The sequence below is a fragment of the Siphateles boraxobius genome, unplaced genomic scaffold (assembly GCF_051911475.1).
Source record: "Siphateles boraxobius isolate OS27281-9 unplaced genomic scaffold, OSU_SipBor_1 5, whole genome shotgun sequence".
In the NCBI taxonomy this organism is placed as follows: Eukaryota; Metazoa; Chordata; class Actinopteri; order Cypriniformes; family Leuciscidae; genus Siphateles; species Siphateles boraxobius.
Window position 1 is genome coordinate 2,652,379 of NW_027509141.1, and position 9,927 is coordinate 2,662,305.

A 9,927-nucleotide genomic window follows, 5' to 3' on the forward strand; every position below is an offset into this window, starting at 1 on the left:
AAAGTCAATTGTATGTTTTGTTTCCCCCCTGCATACAGAAATCATACCAAACATTACTTCAATACCAAAGTGTTTACCAAACCATCATTTGTTACCCCCCAATAAGTGTAAAATGAAGGTTTATCCCTCACGCTCACAGACAAAGTTCTCACCCTGTCATCCATAAAATTTTTCAACATTAGAGGTGGTTTTCTCCTGGTGGATGTGTGAAAGATCTCCATATGCACTTCCATATGACAGAGATCCAAAGGGCCAAGAATATTTCGAAAGAGCTCTTTTGATTTGTAAAACCATTGAAAAACGCTGGTCATCACCCGCATCTGATGTGTTCTGGATATTAGTGTCCCGTCCGGGTTTCTGCTAAACCTAAAATACCTTGAACAGCTTCACCAGAAATACCATGATGGTTGACCATCAGTTTTTGATTTTTTGTTGGAAACAAGCATGGTCCACCAGCTAGATTAGAAACTAGACTGCAAATGTATGCTGGTCTAAGTCTTTTGAGCAGAGATCCACCTGGCAACTCTCTAGCAACGTTCAAATAAATCACTCTGTTCAAGTAACCACAAATACACTCTAGCAACAGTGTGGCGTCATATGGTTGAGTTTTTATGTGGGCAAAAACTTCTCACATTTTCTTCACAAAAAGAAGGGGTGAATTCAGGTTGTTTGGGACATTTTTTCCAAGTCATCTCAATGGCAAAAAGTTTCCCAATCACCCTGAATTCACCCTAGTTTACAGTTCAGCGTAGGTATTACATGTACATGTTTAACTACATGTGTTTGGTGAGACAAAAAACTTTCTCAATTTAGCCAGTGATGTCATCACGAACCTGCCATGAACTCACGTCTGTCAACTACCATTACTGTCAGATTCCCGTCTTCTTTCTTGCCATTTTCCCTCACCTAAGCCTCCACTATTTTCCACTCCTCCGTCTGTAATGGAACATCTATTTTTGCTCGAGTCGCCTCACAGTCGAGAGAAAGATGGTTACCGCAGTCTTTCTGTTTTTACTCTGCTCTTTTTTTCTCTCCTTTTCTCTCTCTCTCTCTCTGTAACTTTGACTTTTTCTCTTTCTCTGTCTCTCTCACAATGATTGAATTTCCATAAGTTTTGTAGCCATGCCAAAATGTGCCAGGTTGTTCTGATTAAGACAGACATCATAAATGTTTTAAAAACTCCAAATTATTAGAAGAGAGAGAGAGAGGGAGAGAAAGATAAAGAGAACAAAAAAGGAGAAGGAGGAGTTTGAATAATGGAAAAGCAGTTTGATGCACATATGGAAACAATTGTACAATTTCTGCAGTTTCTGCCAGAAGCATGAGTTTAAAATCAGCACTAGAGAGACTCTGTCCTCTAATCCATTAGTCCATTAACCACTGCCTCAGGCCTTCTGATCAGAAACCCATTTCTTTTACAAATACTGTTGTTTTTCTTTATTATTGTTGTTTTTATTGATCAACATAATTTAAAGGATCATTAGAATTATATAGAGATTTAGAAGAAAACTGAGTCTATGGGTGCTTCTCAATATCCCTCCTCGTCTCCTCGCTCCTCTGTCGTCCATCCTATGAGCCAGAAACCGATGGAGCTCAGCCATCTTTAAGAACATCTCAGTTCTCTAATTGCACCGCGAGGAGGTGAGGAGTGAGGAGTGAGGATCGAGCAGTGAGTAGTGAGGATCGAGCAGTGAGGAGTGATGATTGAGGAGTGAGGATCGATCAATGAGGATTGAGGAGGCGAGGGTCAAGGAGTGAGGATTGAGGATCGAGGAGTGAGGAGTGAGGATCGAGGAGTGAGGAGGCGAAGATCGAGGAGTGAGGATCGAGGAGTGAGGAGTGAGGATCGAGGAGTGAGGAGTGAGGATCGAGGAGTGAGAATCGAGGAGTGAGGCGTGAGTACTGAGGATCGAGGAGGCAAAGATTGAGGAGTTAGGATTGAGGAGTGAGGAGTGAGGATCGAGGAGTGAGGAGTGAGGATCGAGGATCGAGGATCGAGGAGTGAGGAGTGAGGATCGAGGAGTCGAGGAGTCGAGGATCGAGAAATGAGGATCGAGGATCGAGGAGTCGAGGATCGAGGAGTGAGAGTCAAGGATCGAGGAGTGAGGATTGAGGAGTCGAGGAGTCGAGGATCGAGGAGTGAGGATTGAGGATTGAGGAGTCGAGGAGTCGAGGATCGAGGATCGAGGAGTGAGGATTGAGGAGTCGAGTAGTCGAGGATCGAGGAGTGAGGAGTGAGGATCGAGGAGTCGAGGATCGAGGAGTGAGGATCGAGGAATCGAGGATCGAGGAGTGAGGATTGAGGAGTCGAGGAGTCGAGGAGTCGTGGATCGAGGATCGAGGAGTCGAGGAGTCGAGGAGTCAAGGAGTCGAGGATCGAGGAACGAGGATCGAGGAGTGAGGATCGAGGAGTGAGGATCGAGGAGTAAGGAGTGAGGATCAAGGAGTGAGGATTGAGCAGTGAGGAGTGAGGATCGAGCAATAAACAGTGAGGAGTGAGGATCGAGCAGTGAGGAGTGAGGATCGAGCAATAAACAGTGAGGAGTAAGGATCGAGCAGTGAGGAGTGAGGATCGAGCAATAAACAGTGAGGAGTGAGGATCGAGCAGTGAGGAGTGAGGATCGAGCAATAAACAGTGAGGAGTGAGGATCGAGGATTGAGGATTGAGGATTGAGGATTGAGGATTGAGGATAGAGGAGTGAGGAGTTAGGATCGAGGAGTGAGGAGTGAGGATAGTGAGGAGTGAGGAGTGAGGATCAGGAGTGAGGAGTGAGGATCGAGGAGTGAGGATCGAGGAGTGAGAATCGAGGAGTGAGGCGTGAGGACTGAGGATCGAGGAGGCAAAGATTGAGGAGTGAGGATTGAGGAGTGAGGAGTGAGGATCGAGGCGTGAGGAGTGAGGATCGAGGAGTGAGGAGGCGAGGATCGAGGAGTGAGGATCGAGGAGTGAGGAGGCGAGGATCGGGGAGTGACGGTATCTTGCTTTATTATTATTTATTATGAATTTCTCAAATAACCAAACTAATACATAAGGGCAGATCCTTTGAGCGCAGCTGATGACGCTGTGAAGTGATGCTCCAGTGATCAAGTATTCCAATGTATAAAAAGCATCTCCAAATGCACAGATCCATCCCAATAACAAAATAAAGTTCAGAAATATTCAATCTCTGAAGCCATCGTGGTAAATAAATTCAGCATAATTTTGCTGTCACTTGATCCCTTTTGAGCCTTGAATAACTTTTGATTCAAATGATCTCCACATTCTGAATATCTGCATCAAAATAAATTTCGTCACAAAGGCAGTTCTGTCATGACAACTCTGTGAGTGTTTGGGATGGTAATGGATATGACGATGTTGATATGTTTGGTCTTAGATCTGCTGCTGCTGTTATTGTTGCTGCAGAGCAGGTACGGGACTTGCTACTGGTAATATACACACGACACACTGCTGTGAGCGAGCCCAATCTCATGAAAGTGCGTATACAAATATTATATCTCGTGCCATTTATACATTTATACGCACTTTATGGCGTGTAATACGCACGCACTCCCCGACCCTAATCCTAACCACGGGGGTTTCAGTGCGTAGCATATGCACGCAAAAGATATTTTGGCGTATAAATGGCACCAGAAATAACATTCTGGTATAGATACGCACTTTCACGAGACTGTATTGTGTGAGCAAGTGAGACATGCTGATGCTGTACAATATAGAGTACACGAATTACCCGTTGCAGATCTACACAGGTGGAGCTGGGGAAGGTGCAGGGTTTCTGAAAGCGCACTGCAAACTGCTTCAGAAAATGCTGACCAGTATCTGAGGGTTGAACAGCGAGCTCACTGGCTACTGATACAGCAGGAACCAATCAGCTGTGCCTTGAATGATGTGATTGCAAGCAGATTGAGTAAATGACCAATCAGCCTGCGCCATCTACAGTTTCATGACAGAACTTTAAATGAATTTGCTGATCATGTATAAGCCTGAGGATTGTGGGCATTCCATTAGATAAAGCTCTCAGTTCACAGATGCTACTGAAGGCAAGAAGGGGACTGTGAGCCGTCATACACCAGAGCAACAGTCTGACCGTAACCACAGACTTTTGTTTATGATGTTTTCGGATCAAAACATAAAAGTAAAATAAAAGCAGATGTATTACATGCACACTTTTAAAAATGCAATTTTTCCTTTCATTGCATGCACGCTTTTTTAAAAATGTATTCATCAACATTCAGGCAGTTCAGACCTGTAGTGTACTTGCATATACATTGACTAAACGTGATTTGCCAATAATGCTGATTTCATGTGTGTATGTGAGTGCACATATGCTTGTGTTTATAAGAGTGTCGGTATGAATTAGGGCGTTGAACGCTCCAGGCTCAAGGTATTTTGCAAGTGTGTGTTGGCAGAGCTGTATGCTGAGTTTCCAAACACCACGCTCACTCTGTAATTACCAACATGCCCATCAAAACATGTCCTGACAAAACCACTTTTTCTTCTCTGGATCCCTCTTTGTTTAATTCTCTCTTCCTTTCTGTATACAGTTTCACCTCAACACATGCAGACATATTGTAACGCATGTATTTACATTTTTGTTGCATACTGCACATCACCAGCATCATTGTCCAAAAAATTAAATCTTAAGGTGAATAGGGGTGATCCAGAAAGCAGTTTAACTGTAGACGATGAAGGACGGAAGATTCTTCCCTCTAGCGGTTTAGGTGTAAAACTGCAAGTTCCTCGCAGAGAATTCTGACATTTCCCGCGTAATCCGACCCGACAGCTCAAAATCATAATCATCATTATTATTAGCTTATTGTGAGTAAGGGTAAGGCACGGAGGCAGTTTTAAACACCGCTTTACTTACTCATCTTTTCATCCCTAGTGCAGTGAAATGATATTTCGGAAACAGTGTTAACCTCAGTTTAAGGTTCCAAAAATCAGGGTAGCTACTATATTAGTAACCAAACTGACAATGAAACTAACCTGCTTCTGTACTCCAGAGTTACTTCCGGTGAATGCCTCATTTCAGGAGGATCGAGTAAGCGTAGAAACAGATTCTATGGAAGATTATAATTGTTATATCACAGTATTATATACCACACATTACACAGAATGCTCATTAAAATCGGTGTTTAATAAAAATCTCTGATAATGCTTTAGATGAGAAATTACAAATATATTTTTAGGATTTCAATGTTATTGACTGTATCTACAAATATATTCCGTTGAAAAGAGAATATATATATATATATATATATATATATATATATATATATATATATATATATATATAGGCTAGAATTAATTTTACAACTATGCAATTCTATATATATATATATATACAATTTATATAACTGCAAGACATGTTTTTAACTACAAAAGGAAAGTTCATCAAGACAAACTTGAAATATTCTAAATTTAGCTTGGCAATAGGCTACCTTGTTTTTTTGTTGTTGTTTATTTAAAAGTAGTTTAGGATTTTATAGACCTTACAACAGGCATACAGACAGATTGAATTTAATTTATGTTTCATATTTTAAAAATATATATATATATTTTTTCTAAATCCTATTTCTGTCATTCTAATTCAATTCCCGTCAGGCATTTCAATTCTCATTCATTGAACTCATTCATTAAAATAGAGGCAATTGCATCTTTATTGATGTAAGAGCGCCATCTTGGGGTTCATATGAACAACTGCAAGTTCTTTGCAAAGACAAAAAAACTCAAATTAAAATGGTAACTATATACAAATACAGTATATCAATACATCTCCAAATCCTCAATAATGTCTGTATTTAAAAAACAGAGTAAAAACCTTCTTTAAGTTCAGTTTTATTATTGAAATGCCTGTGCAAAACAACCAAAGAATATTTTAAAATTATCCAGAACAGCAGTAGAAATAAAAAGCCAGAGTAGATGAGAGACAGAAAGAAGACCAAGCAGACATGATATTACGACATTACTGTATTCAAAGGCCATTGAGAAATAATAGTTGTCAAATTAAGTACAAAAAGCAGATTAAGCAAAATGTGGCTGATGATAATTCTCCCCAACCAACATCATTATCAGATTAAATTTTTGATTCTTGTGGTCTTTATAATTATATTTTAATATTTGTATAAGTTTTAGTTATAATAGTTTTAATTATAATTATATATTTGAAAGTACTTTAAGAATACATACAAATATGGATCACTGTCTCACATGTAAGTCTGTTGGTGATTCATATAGCATCAATTAATGTTTTAAGACAAACAGCAAAATAAATGGTAACACTTTACAATAAGGTCTGATTAATTAATTAATAAAAACATTGACTAACAATGATACATACATTTTTATTTACAGTATTTATTAATCCTTGCTAACATTATAAATAAAACAAATAAGCTTTAAGAATACTAATTCAATAGCAAAAAAAAAAGTAAATCAATTCAATAAAGGGATAGTTCACCCAAAAATGCAAACCATGTCATTGCTTTCTTTTCTGAATACATAAGAAGATATTTGAAGAACGTCGGTAGCCAGACAGTTGATGGACACCATTGTCTTCCTTTGTATTTTCCTTCTGAATGGAGTCCATCAACTGTCTGGCTACCAACATACTTCAAAAAACCTTCTTTTGTTTACAGACAAAGAAAGACACTCATACAGGTTTGGAACAACATGAGGGTGAGTACATGACTATCCCTGATATAAAGGTGATAAATGTAACATGACTCTGTAAACACAATCGGCTGTGTTTGTGTGCACACCTCATGTTTGGTGAATGGCCATCATAAATCAAACACGATTATAGTCATGAGATGTACAACAATAGTGAGGCCTTGAAAATATAAACATCTATAAACTAGAAAATGGTTCGTCAAATTATTGGGCCCTTCCTTTGATATTTTCTTCCCATTGAAAAAAAATTCTGATATATTTTTACATTATTTTTCAATTAAAGCAATTTCCCATGATAAAATACAGACAAGGCATTTAAAATCCAATTTTTTTAGGTAAATTAGTGCCATCTGGTGGGAGTAAAAAATAGAGAAAAACTTATGTAATGTCATGGTGTAATCACTAGATGCCTGTACCTTATAAATTATTTTATAAAAGAGAGCAGTTTTGATGTGACCTACTTTAACCGTTGCACTAACTCGTTGTATCAAGACATTCTGTTCACCGTGACCTCATGTTTTAGCAAAATAACAAAGAAATCATGGCCATATATTCTAGGAAACAGTGTAATATGGAAAATGCTTATGCAAGGCTGAACATTAGGGTGTATGTTACGGTTAACACCACATGCTAAACTTGTACAACACTGTTCAAATGTTTGGGATCAGTGAGATGTTTAATGTTTCTGAAAGAAGTCTCTTGCTAATCAAAACCATAACACTATGAAATATTATTTGGGGGAATTATCATGGGATCATGGGAGGAGCTATAGGTCACAGATGCAGAAAATGATTGATTTGTTTTGTTGTGTGTGTATGTGTGTGTGTTTGTGTGTGTGTAAGGAGATGCTCCTTTTCCTAATCTTCTAGATGAGATTCTGTAGAGTCGGTGTGTGCTTGACTTTGTAAGTTCACTCCTTTGAGTTTTGTGTTTAGTATAATGGTTGGGTTTAACTCTGAAATGCTGCAGGTGATTCGTAATTCGTATGATGTATCAGTGTTCTTGTTTGTTGAACTATTGAATCAATTGAATTATAGGATCTGTAATACATTATTTGAATCTCCATGGTTTTAATTGTTATATTTGTTTTTAAGGGTTTGTTTGTGTTTTAATGTGTTAACACCCCGTCTAGGGTGAGGCCGCAACAAAAACTGAAATTGGCAATCAAAGATGATTTGTACATTTTTATTTACAGAACCACAAGTGAAAACACAACTTCAGGAGTGAGCAAAGGCCAAAACACCAGACTAACTCCTAACAGGACAAACTAAAATCCCTATCAAAAGAAAAATACCCTACCTAATGAAAAACAGGAGAAAACAGTATATTTACAAAAGAAAAGGCACTTACCTACAGCTTAAAAGATATTTACTATACTTTACAAAATATAAAAAAGGAAATGAGATTTGAAAGCAACTTATCAACTCAAAACCAAAAATTCACACTGCACACAACAGGCAGGCTAGCTGTAGCAAACACACAATAGCACATATGTGATGAACAACAGGCCGGCTAGCTGTAGCAAACACACTATAGCACATTTGTGATGAACAACAGGCAGGCTAGCTGTAGCAAACACACAATAGCACATGTGTGATGAACAACAGGCAGGCTAGCTGTAGCAAACACACTATAGCACATTTGTGATGAACAACAGGCAGGCTAGCTGTAGCAAACACACAATAGCACATGTGTGATGAACAACAGGCCGGCTAGCTGTAGCAAACACACTATAGCACATTTGTGATGAACAACAGGCAGGCTAGCTGTAGGAAACACACAATAGCACCTGTGTGATGAACAACAGGCAGGCTAGCTGTAGCAAACACACAATAGCACATGTGTGATGAACAACAGGCAGGCTAGCTGTAGCAAACACACAATAGCACATGTGTGATGAACAACAGGCAGGCTAGCTGTAGGAAACACACAATAGCACCTGTGTGATGAACAACAGGCAGGCTAGCTGTAGCAAACACACAATAGCACATGTGTGATGAACAACAGGCAGGCTAGCTGTAGCAAACACACAATAGCACATTTGTGATGAACAACAGGTTGAGAAGAGCTCCCTCTACAGGCTCCAGATCAGTTCATTACCCATCAGCACCAAGCACATCTGAACATCACTGGGCTGATCCAATCCTGTGGAAGAAAGGACGGGACAAGAGAGAGACGGAGACCAGCAAAACAACACGTAACAATTGTCTTTAGATGATGATGTATGATACATACAGCTGGATGTCCATGCTGTTACGGCCAATAAATGATCATGATTGAGAACTGGATTCATTCTGGAAGCACATTTCCTGAACCCAAGTCCTTTATCCCATACTTTACAAGTACTACAAGTAAGGAATAATGTACAGTCTCAACAGAGAGCATTCAGATTTAATGCACAACTAGCCGTGGACTCTCCCATATACCATCATTTACCAGCATTGACCAGTTAAAGCTATTATTGATGTTTGCAGCACTGAATTTGACTGAAAGGGCAAACTGGCGGTTATTTTCATCAGCTACGACTCGTTAGATCTAGCATTCGCTTTAAATGAGACACACAGATAAAGTAGGGGGAGAGAGAGAGAAGTGTGTGTGAATTACCTGCATCTGTTCAGTGTCTCGTAATGAAGCTGCGAGTTGAATTCCTTCAAAAACAGCGACATTACTGCCTCTTTACTGAGTAATATAATAATGTAGTGATTCAGTAGTCTGTGTAGCGGGATCTCTGCTCTGTCTGTGTGTGTGTGTGTGTGTGTGTGTGTGTGTGTGTGTGTGTGTGTGTGTGTGTGTGTGTGTGTGTGTGTGTGTGTGTGTGTGTGTGTGTTTCAATGAAAGCAGCGCATTAATATAGGATGGTAATTCAACTGACCTGAAACTACCTGTGCATTAACCGATGTAATTTTTTTTCCTTCCAGCCAATCAGAATGCAGTATTCAGACAGACAATTTAAAACAACTTTTCTGTGAATATATTTCAAAATGTCATTTATTCATGTGTGTGATCAAAGCTGAATTCAGCATCATTACTCCAGTCACATGATCCTTCAGAAAACATTTTGTTGATTTGCTGCTCAAAAAACATTTCTTATTATTATCAGTTGAAAACAGATTTGCTGCTTACTATTTTTGTGGAAACCATGAAAATACCCTCCTGGGACCCAGAAATAGATTTTTTTCCTCTGTAGTGGACATTATATTTGAGTATATTTCTCTCAGTCTAGATGTGAAGAGCAGATTCAGGGATTTCCAGAGACA

General features: G+C 39.2%; 1 protein-coding gene across 1 annotated transcript in view; it reads right to left on the reverse strand.

Annotated features, from left to right (window-relative positions):
• Nucleotides 1–9,927, reverse strand: part of hoxc6b (homeobox C6b) — a 357,188-nt gene that overhangs the window by 239,878 nt on the left and 107,383 nt on the right. The gene's annotated exons all lie outside the window — the stretch shown is intronic.